Source organism: Phyllobates terribilis, unplaced genomic scaffold, assembly GCF_046119375.1.
Source record: "Phyllobates terribilis strain yellow unplaced genomic scaffold, ASM4611937v1 Scaffold_6__1_contigs__length_29720123, whole genome shotgun sequence".
Classification (NCBI taxonomy): domain Eukaryota; kingdom Metazoa; phylum Chordata; class Amphibia; order Anura; family Dendrobatidae; genus Phyllobates; species Phyllobates terribilis.
In genome coordinates, this window is record NW_027362766.1 from 17,597,038 (window position 1) to 17,607,957 (window position 10,920).

The following is a 10,920-nucleotide window of genomic DNA, read 5'->3' on the forward strand; positions in this document are numbered from 1 at the left end:
TCTTTCGCCGACTTTGTCAAAGGCACCTGCCAGTAATCCTTGGTCAGATCAAGGATCGTGAAGGACAGGGCCTGCCCCAGTCTCTCCATCAGCTTGTCCAACGGGGAATTGGATACAGGTCAAATTTTGACACTTCATTAAATTTTCGGAAATCGTTACAAAATCGTAACAATCCGTCCGGCTTCAGAATCAGTACAATAGGGTTAGTCCACTCACTCCTGGACTTCTCAATAACTCTTTGTGTCTGTTGACGGGCACCTGTTCACCCGCTGGGGCAATGGCGTCCACGGTGTAGATGGCCAGAGCATACATTGATACCAGGCGAGTAAACCCGTAGTCCATGGGTTCAGCAGTTAGGGGGCAGTTGGCAGCCACATTGGCCACCGCCAGCTCCTGATAGCAGTGGCACCACTAGTCCATGAGACCGGTTTAGAGGAAACTGGTCTTCTGAAACCCTCCTGGGCTTGTAGGGGCCGGCATGATAGCCGCAGTGGGGCAGAGTCCCGTATGAATTCCTGGGTGGCCGTGTAACTCTGGATCAGGCTAACCACTTGATCTAGGTTGTCCCGGTGCCCTTGTCCCACCCAATGCTGTATGGCTACTGGCAGAATTCTCACAAGCCGGTCGACCACCACCCTCTCTACCATCTGGGATGGAGTTAAGGTCTCAGGCTGGAGCCATTTTTTTACCAGGTGCAATAAGTCAAATGCATGAGACCTATCAGGTCGAGCCTCAACAAAGGTCCACTGATATACCCACTACGCCTATACATAGGTGTCTACGCCCATCCGTGCAAGGATCTCACCTTTCAGCTGAGGTCAAAGTACACCTTCTAGGCATCTCCCACCAGGAACGGGGCCACCACTTCAGCCCGGCTGGCAAGTTCTCTCATCCTGTGTTTTTCTTTGAAGACGGTGAGGAAGGCTTCCAGGTCGTCCTCCGGACTCATTTTCCACAGCACCATCCTGAATTTGCCCCCAGGCCTCGGGACTGACCGGGGTCAGTGGTGGGGGCGCCTCTCGCAGAGTCGCCATCTGCTGCAAAATTAGGCTGTTAGTCTGCTGCTGTTGTGCATTGGAGAGGACTAACTGTTTCAGTATCTCCTCCATCTTGTCAGCAGACCTGGACTGCAGCGTTGCAGGCTTAATTACCGACATGCAGTTTCTTTGGGGTATACAAAACACCAACTCAAACAAACTATGTATGAGGCTAAGTACTGAAGAGATCTATTTAAAAATAATCATTATTGAAACAAAAAAATAAAAAATTATAAAAAAGCAGAATGTTGTGCTAATGTGGTCAATAAGGGATTAATATACACTATCCAAAAATTAAAGGATATACAAATACAAATACATAGATGAGGTATTAGGAAAATATTCAGGTACTGTAACCCCCATCTATAAAAGACCTGTATAGTTGCACCTGGGATACCACAAATATATAATAGGTATATGTAGAAAAGTTCTCCCTATGTATATATAGATCCAAGTTAAACTGCCTATGAACAGTGCAAATGTGTCACCCTGGCCTGGATGCCACAAGTGTAAATAAAGCTGTGTCTGAGAGCAAGGGGGAGGTTCTCTAGTCAGGGGAACATTAGCATGCAATGCCTCCTGTCTCAGGCCAGTAGGGGGAGCAGGCTGCCCCTATAAAAGCTGGTGCTGGGGGCAGGGTTAGAGAGAACTTGAAGGCCTGTCTCAGGACTGAGACTTGTCCCAGAGCAGAGCAGGGACAGACAGTTGTATTGCACCTAAGAGGAAGTGTGGCAGGAGGAGAGCCACAAGCCAGAGACAAGAGGCGAAGAGAGCCTGTCTTGGCAGATAAAAGACTTACTTTACCAGACTTTGGTGTCTGAGGCTGGGAGGATTCTACATCCCCCAGCAGAGAACCAGTCCGCAAGGGACTGTATATTCCTTGGCCTAAGAAGCCTGGATGCCCTGCCACAACCGAAGGGACCAGTAAAGCCGTACAAGGCTGGGAGCAGAAAGGAACCCACGTCGCAGGCCATACAGGCGAGAATACACGGAAAGCTCGGAAACGTGGGCTGTTACCCTATAACGAGGAGATAGCCAGAAGGAGCGCAGAAAGCACGGTAGGCCTACACCCTCACCCTGACCAGGGCAATTTCCCCGTTGCTCTCAGACATCCAGGTCCCCTCCTAGCTGGGACTGTTTGTGGGTCAATTTACCTGTTCTAGTAAAGACCCTGGACTGCAACCTGTTGTCTGCGTGCTCCTTGCTCCTCCAGCACTATCAGCACTGGGACTCCCACTACCATCACTCCCAACATCCACTACACTGCCCTGGGGCCGCACTCTTCCCGTGGGGAGTCACACCATCCCAGCTGCATACATCATCAGCCCCAGCGGTCTGCCTTGCAGCGGCGGTTCCTAATGACCGCAAATCCACGGGTGGCGTAGTCGGACATAATCATCAGCACATAACGGACTACCACTGGCCTGACCACCCTGAGCCACGGAACCGGGTTGCCACTACTACTCCCACCGTTTCCCTATTGCCCGGATCCGAGTGCCCAACGGCCCAGGGGGCGAGTCAGCTTTGGCGTAGTCGGCAGGATTGAAACCAACCCGCCACAAACGGGTATTGCGTGCTTAGAAAAGACTTTGCACTTACCTGAAAAGTCGTTTCCCGCCATCTGGAGCCGATTCCCGCCATCAGACGCCATCTTGGACCGTTTCCCGCCGTCTTCTGCCGTCTTCCCGCCATCAGCAGCTGCTTCCCGCCATCGGACGCCATCTTCAGGACGCCGCGCGGGAAGAAGAGGGGCGTGGACATCAAAACCGCGCGAGATCCGAAGCTCCGCCCCACGCACCGACGCTGCGCAAGGTCCTGGAAGGGAGAGAGAGCGACGCTGATGTCATCAGGACGTGACGCCAGGTCCTCGTCCATAGCAGCAGCAGCGGAGCCGCGGCCTACAGAAGAGGATCGTCGGAAGGTAGGCCACGCTTAACTAGGGGGGAGGAAGATGTCGGACACAGAGGCCCCCACTACCACCAACGCAGCTGCAGCAGCGGTGATGCCCTTTTCCCTGCCCTACATCCCTGGAGCGGCCTGGCTGCCAAAGTACTCAGGGGAGCCCCATGCCCTGACTTCAAGGAAAGGATGTACAGTTTGTTCCAAGTTTACCCCCTGACACAGGAACAGAAGGTCAGCATACTAACAGGGCAGTTAACTGGCGCAGCCCAAAGGGAGGTAAAATCATGGCCCACTGAGGAGAAAAGGACTGTGAAGGGTATTCTGGCCCGGCTGCGGGGTATCTTTGACACACGTACCTCCGCTGAGATTAAGATGAGGTTCTATGGATGTAAGCAGCGGGCACAGGACAGCATCAGAGACTATGCCCTAAATCTGCAGGAAGCCTTGAGGGCTATTCAACAAACTGACCCTGGCAGTGTGCAGGAAACGGATAAGCTGCTAACAGAACAATTCATAGAAGGTCTGCTGTCTAGCGCCCACAGGGCCCAACTGCGCCTCATGTTCTTTCAGAACCCCGACCTGACCTTTGCCCAATTTAAGGACAGGGCCATAAGGGTGCTCCGTGAATCTGCAACCAGTGGCGCTATAAACCCCCGGCGCCCTGCTCTCACCTACCACCAGGAGGCGGCGCCCCCGCTCTATGAACCCCGTGGGGGCTGATGCACAGGCCCTGAACCAAGCCCCGTCGAAAGACCTGCACCACCAAGTCCAGGAGCTGACCAGGAGCGTCGCGGCGTTGACCAGGACCGTCCAGGCGTTGCAAGTGGACCCGTCAAGACCCATCGAGCTGGCTTCAAGTCCGGAGGATGTCCCATGGCGTCGACAGAGGAGGATCCCGTCATTCCAAAGGAGGCCCACAGACCGCTACGCAGAGGATGGGCAGCCCATTTGCCGTCGATGCAACCAGCCCGGACACATTTCCAGGTACTGTAATTTAAACGGGTCCAACCTGGGGCTGAGGGCCAACCCCCAGGCATAAGATCACCAGGCCCTTATAATTGGCGTGATAAGTACGTTGGGGGGCGCCCGGTTTTACCCGTGGTGCTGGACAGTATCCCCATGAGCGCCTTGCTGGATACTGGGTCGCAAGTAACCACTATCCCTTATGTACTTTTTAAGCAGTATTGGACTGATGCTGATATCACACGGTATCCAGACAGTAACTTGAGCATCATCGCCAGTAATGGCTTACCCGTGTCGCAGATGGGGTTCAAGGAGATGACCATTAAAATTGGGAAAGTTGAACTGCCGGCACAGGGAGTGATTATTGTGGACATTGACCGTCGTGAAAGTCACCCTAAAATAACTGTGGGTACTAACGTGATTGAAAATTGTCTTTCAGAGGTAATTGTAATTCTACAACAGGTGGCGGTGAATGCTAGTTCCAGCCAACAGAGAGTCCTCAACAAGGAGATAAAAGCCCTGATGAGACGGCAGCAGGTAGAACTGTCTGGTGGTGAGATCGGTAGCGTAAGACTGAATGACCCATTCCCCATTTCCATGCCTCCCAAAAGTGAAATGATGATCTGGTGTCGGACTGCAATCGGGTTGAGAGGTAGAGACTACCAAGCCATGGTAGAACTCGTGTACTCAGACAGCAGGCCCACCATTTTGACAGCCCGGGGGGTGGTTGATATCCGTCATGGGAGGGTGCCCGTCCGCATCCTCAACATTGGGGAGAGGGAAGTACACTTACACAGGTGCGCTACACTCGCCAAACTGTTTGTTGTCGAACACAAAGCTATCAGGGCCGTGGAACCCTTGCCTCCATCTCCTCAGGCGGAGGGTAATGGCTCCCAGAAACAAAAGGAGGACTGGTGCCAGAAACTCCATGTGGGTGCTGACTCCACTCCCCTGCGCCAAAAACAAGGAGTCTACCGGGTGGTACAGGAGTACAAGAGAGTCTTTAGTAAGCACCCGCTAGACTTCGGCAGAGTAAAGGGGATAGAACACCACATCCCCACAGGGAGCCACCCACCAATAAAAGAGAGACACAGGCCTGTACCCCCTGCACATTATCAGAACGCCAAGGGTATGCTGCGGGAAATGAAAGAAGCTGGGGTCATTAGAGATAGCTGTAGCCCCTGGGCAGCCCCCCTGGTTCTGGTAAAAAAGAAAGACGGCACCATGAGAATGTGCGTGGACTATAGACAAATCAACCGTATCACCCACAAAGACGCATATCCGCTGCCTAGAGTAGAGGAGTCCTTAGCCGCACTAAAATCAGCTAACTTCTTTTCTACTTTGGACCTTACTAGCGGGTACTGGCAGGTTCCTGTGGCAGAGGCTGACAAGGAGAAGACCGCCTTCACCACCCCGATGGGACTGAGCGAGTTCAACTGCATGCCTTTCGGGCTCTGCAACGCACCAGGGACCTTCCAGCGGCTGATGGAATGCTGTCTAGGGCACCGAAACTTCGAGACGGTCCTCCTTTACCTGGACAACGTGATCATCTATTCGAAAACCTACGAGGACCATCTAAAGCACCTGGCCGAGGTGTTCGAAGCCCTGGCAGGCTATGGCCTGAAGGTGAAACCATCGAAGTGTCACCTGCTGAAACCAAAGGTCCAGTACCTAGGGCACGTGGTAAGCGCGGAAGGAGTGGCCCCCGACCCTGACAAGGTCACGGCAATCAAGAGCTGGCCAAGTCCCTCGAACATCAAAGAGGTGAGACAGTTTCTCGGGTTGGTAGGCTACTACCGAAGATTCATCCCCGGGTTCACCAAGATGGCAGCTCCTATGCAGGACCTCCTGATCGAACAGTCTAAGTCCAGAAGTCAAAAGCCGCCCTTCAAGTGGGATAAACCGGAAGAGGAGTCCTTCCGCCAGCTAAAGATGGCCCTCACAGGGGACGAGATCCTGGCCTACCCTGATTATGGTCAGCCTTTTATTCTCCACACGGACGCCAGTAATGTGGGACTGGGAGCCGTACTGTCCCAAAACCAACAGGGCAGAGAACGGGTGATCGCGTACGCCAGTCGGAAGCTGAGGCCCACCGAGAGGAACCCGGAGAATTACAGCTCCTTCAAGCTAGAATTCTTGGCAGTGGTGTGGGCCGTGACGGAACGCTTCAAGCATTACCTGGCCTCCGCAAAGTTCACCGTGTACACGGACAACAACCCGTTGACACACCTGGACAATGAAAGACTGGGTGCCCTAGAACAGCGGTGGATGGCCCGTCTCTCCAACTATGACTTCGTGATCAAATACCGGGCAGGCAAAACCAATGCCAACGCTGACGCCCTATCGAGGATGCCTCACTTACCTGAAGGTGACGAAGACCCAGAAGAGCTGGAGGAGGTAGAACTCCCCGCGTTTCCCCGGTATGGAGCCGCTCAACACTCTCACCGCGTGAAGGAGGAGGATCTAACAACTGTGATGATCAATCCCCTACCTCACCACAGCTGGGCCGAGACCCAAGATAGTGACCCTGCAGTCCGCCTGGTGAAAGATCTGCTGACCCGGGAAGACGCCCGCCTAGATCCAGATGCCCCAGAGGAAGCCAAGCAGCTATGGAAGGAGAAGAGCAAGCTGTTCCTCTACGAAGGCAAGTTGTGCAGAAGGATTGTCAACCACCGGACGCACGAGCTGACCTGGCAAGTCGTGGTCCCAAGGCGGGATGCAGCTATGGTCCTGGGGGCTTACCATGACAGAGCGGGACACTTTGGTTGGAAGAAACTGGAGTTCCTACTAAGAGGAAGGTTCTTTTGGGTCGGCATGAGAGGAGCTGTAGAAAAGTGGTGCAGAGACTGTGGCCCTTGTCACCTAAGGAGGAAGGACCGCACCAGCCAGAAGACACCCTTGAGGCCCATCGTCACCACGCAGCCTCTTGAGCTGGTAGCTCTAGACCACGTCAAGTTGGCTCCAAGCCGGTCAGGATACATCTATGCCCTGACAATCGTGGACCACTATTCCCGTTTTCTAGTGGTGGTCCCGGTAAAGGACTTGACAGCCCAAACAGCGGCCAGAGCCTTCCAGCAATACTTCTGCCGTCCACACGGGTATCCGGAACAGGTCCTGACAGACCAGGGTCCAGCGTTCGAGGCTGAAATCTTCCAGGAGTTCTGCAACCTCTATGGATGTAAGAAGATTCGGACAACGCCTTACCAGCCACAAACCAACGGGATGTGTGAGAAGATGAACAATATAGTCATAGATCTCCTGAAGACGTTGCCGCTGGAGAAACGCAGCCTGTGGCCAGAAAAACTGCCGGACCTGATAGACTTATACAATCATATCCCGGTGAATGCTACAAACTGCACCCCGGCTTACCTGATGCGAGCCAGACCAGGTAAGCTGCCCGTAGACCTGGAGATGGGAGTCCTAATACCTGAGGACACCTCCCTGGATGCGGACTGGGATACGGAAAGGCAACTGCAGTACAAGAAGGTACAGGAGAGTGTGGAGAAGAGCCTGGCCCAGGTGAGAGAGAGGCAAGAAAAACTCTTCAACCAACACGCCCCTGCTGGTCCCCTAGAACCTGGTGAGCAAGTCCTGAAGCGGAAGAGAAGGCTACATAAGTTGGACGACCAGTGGGAAAGGGAACCCTACACCGTACTGCAGTCTGATCACGACAACCCGAAGGTGTGCGTGATCACCAAGGACGGAGGAGAAACCACTAGTACCGTCTCCAGAGACCACCTCAAAAGGTGCCCCGAGCAACTCCGTAGTGCAGAAGAGGATCAGAGTGACCTTGAACCCGCAGAGGACAAGGAAGAAATAATCAGCACCATTCTCGGAGAGTTCCCTCAGTCCTGGACTCGCATAAATGATGCCATAGTGGTACCCGTCCTGCATTTCCTGCAACCGGCACAGCAACAACCAACACCAGAGCCGGAAGGTGAAGAGGAGCAAGCGGTTCCAGAGGCAGAAGAGCCTGTACCAGCAGCCCAGGAGAGTCAACCCGCTGCTGACAGTGAGCCTGCCATGCCTGCGGTAAGCCAAAGGACCCGCAGACAGCTGCCTGCCCTACCTGTACACCCAGCTGGTAGCTGTACCCCTAACGCTAGTGGGGAAAGCCAAGTCAGTTAACCACCAGACAGTGGGCTATGTAGGTCAACCAGGAGCACAAACGGGCAGATACCCGCTCGCTGGAAAATATAGAGCACGCTAAGATTGTAAATAACCCTGTTGCCAAATGTTGAATTGTTTGCCAAGTTACATGCATGTTTGGTAATTCTGTGTTTCAGTTTCTTGCAGCTACCGTAAGGACTCAAAGGTTATGGACTTTTTATAACCGGGACCTTGTATGGACTGCGTTCGGAGCCTAACCCAGGAATGAACTAAGACTGTGAAGGACTTGGGGTAGGACAGACCCCCACCTGGTTAAGGCTCCCCGTTGTGTTGGTGATATGGACACCCGGTAACAGACCACCTTAAGAACTCAATCTGTGCGTCACTTTCCTGTTAATGTTTTGTAGTCATGTATATTGTCTTTGTTTATTGTTTAGTCCCGGAGTACTAAATTTTACTAGGGGGGAATGTGTCACCCTGGCCTGGATGCCACAAGTGTAAATAAAGCTGTGTCTGAGAGCAAGGGGGAGGTTCTCTAGTCAGGGGAACATTAGCATGCAATGCCTCCTGTCTCAGGCCAGTAGGGGGAGCAGGCTGCCCCTATAAAAGCTGGTGCTGGGGGCAGGGTTAGAGAGAACTTGAAGGCCTGTCTCAGGACTGAGACTTGTCCCAGAGCAGAGCAGGGACAGACAGTTGTATTGCACCTAAGAGGAAGTGTGGCAGGAGGAGAGCCACAAGCCAGAGACAAGAGGCGAAGAGAGCCTGTCTTGGCAGATAAAAGACTTACTTTACCAGACTTTGGTGTCTGAGGCTGGGATGATTCTACATCCCCCAGCAGAGAACCAGTCCACAAGGGACTGTATATTCCTTGGCCTAAGAAGCCTGGAGGCCCTGCCACAACCGAAGGGACCAGTAAAGTCGTACAAGGCTGGGAGCAGAAAGGAACCCACGTCGCAGGCCATACAGGCGAGAATACACGGAAAGCTCGGAAACGTGGGCTGTTACCCTATAACGAGGAGATAGCCAGAAGGAGCGCAGAAAGCACGGTAGGCCTACACCCTCACCCTTGACCAGGGCAATTTCCCCGTTGCTCTCAGACATCCAGGTCCCCTCCTAGCTGGGACTGTTTGTGGGTCAATTTACCTGTTCTAGTAAAGACCCTGGACTGCAACCTGTTGTCTGCGTGTTCCTTGCTCCTCCAGCACTATCAGCACTGGGACTCCCACTACCATCACTCCCAACATCCACTACACTGCCCTGGGGCCGCACTCTTCCCGTGGGGAGTCACACCATCCCAGCTGCATACATCATCAGCCCCAGCGGTCTGCCTTGCAGCAGCGGTTCCTAATGACCGCAAATCCACGGGTGGCGTAGTCAGACATAATCATCAGCGCATAACGGACTACCACTGGCCTGACCACCCTGAGCCACGGAACCGGGTTGCCACTACTACTCCCACCGTTTCCCTATTGCCCGGATCCGAGTGCCCCACGGCCCAGGGGGCGAGTCACAAATACCTGTATGTAGCATTATATATAATTATGGTAGGGTATGAGATATATTTTTGTCTTGCTTCTTTTTTGCTAGTGTGAACATGCCTCTGTTTCTTGTATGTCTGCCATCTTAGACCTCAGTTCACATTGTCTGTTTTTTTGACTTGTTTGCATTCTGTGCAATTTAAGGGTGTGGCATGCCCTTTGTTGAGCTGATTGGTATATATGTAGCTTACCACGGGCCTAGGTGGTCTGGAGTTGGGACCCGGTCCTATTTGTCTACCCTTTTATATGCATTACTTCAACTTTGATATACAGTAAGGTTTTTAATATAGGCAGTATAGGTACCGTCCCAATTTAGGGTCACCTTGCCGCTGGTGGGACGGCTTGTATACTTTTTTTGATCAAAAATAGTTCACTAAGTACCCTATATTTATTATGCAATTTTGCTTCACATTTATATATAATTATGGTAGGGTATGAGATATATTTTTGTCTTGCTTCTTTTTTGCTAGTGTGAACATGCCTCTGTTTCTTGTATGTCTGCCATCTTAGACCTCAGTTCACATTGTCTGGTTTTTTGACTTGTTTGCATTCTGTGCAATTTAAGGGTGTGGCATGCCCTTTGTTGAGCTGATTGGTATATATGTAGCTTACCACGGGCCTAGGTGGTCTGGAGTTGGGACCCGGTCCTATTTGTCTACCCTTTTATATGCATTACTTCAACTTTGATATACAGTAAGGTTTTTAATATAGGCAGTATAGGTACCGTCCCAATTTAGGGTCACCTTGCCGCTGGTGGGACGGCTTGTATACTTTTTTTGATCAAAAATAGTTCACTAAGTACCCTATATTTATTATGCAATTTTGCTTCACATTTATATATAATTATGGTAGGGTATGAGATATATTTTTGTCTTGCTTCTTTTTTGCTAGTGTGAACATGCCTCTGTTTCTTGTATGTCTGCCATCTTAGACCTCAGTTCACATTGTCTGGTTTTTTGACTTGTTTGCATTCTGTGCAATTTAAGGGTGTGGCATGCCCTTTGTTGAGCTGATTGGTATATATGTAGCTTACCACGGGCCTAGGTGGTCTGGAGTTGGGACCCGGTCCTATTTGTCTACCCTTTTATATGCATTACTTCAACTTTGATATACAGTAAGGTTTTTAATATAGGCAGTATAGGTACCGTCCCAATTTAGGGTCACCTTGCCGCTGGTGGGACGGCTTGTATACTTTTTTTGATCAAAAATAGTTCACTAAGTACCCTATATTTATTATGCAATTTTGCTTTACATTTATATATAATTATGGTAGGGTATGAGATATATTTTTGTCTTGCTTCTTTTTTGCTAGTGTGAACATGCCTCTGTTTCTTGTATGTCTGCCATCTTAGACCTCAGTTCACATTGTC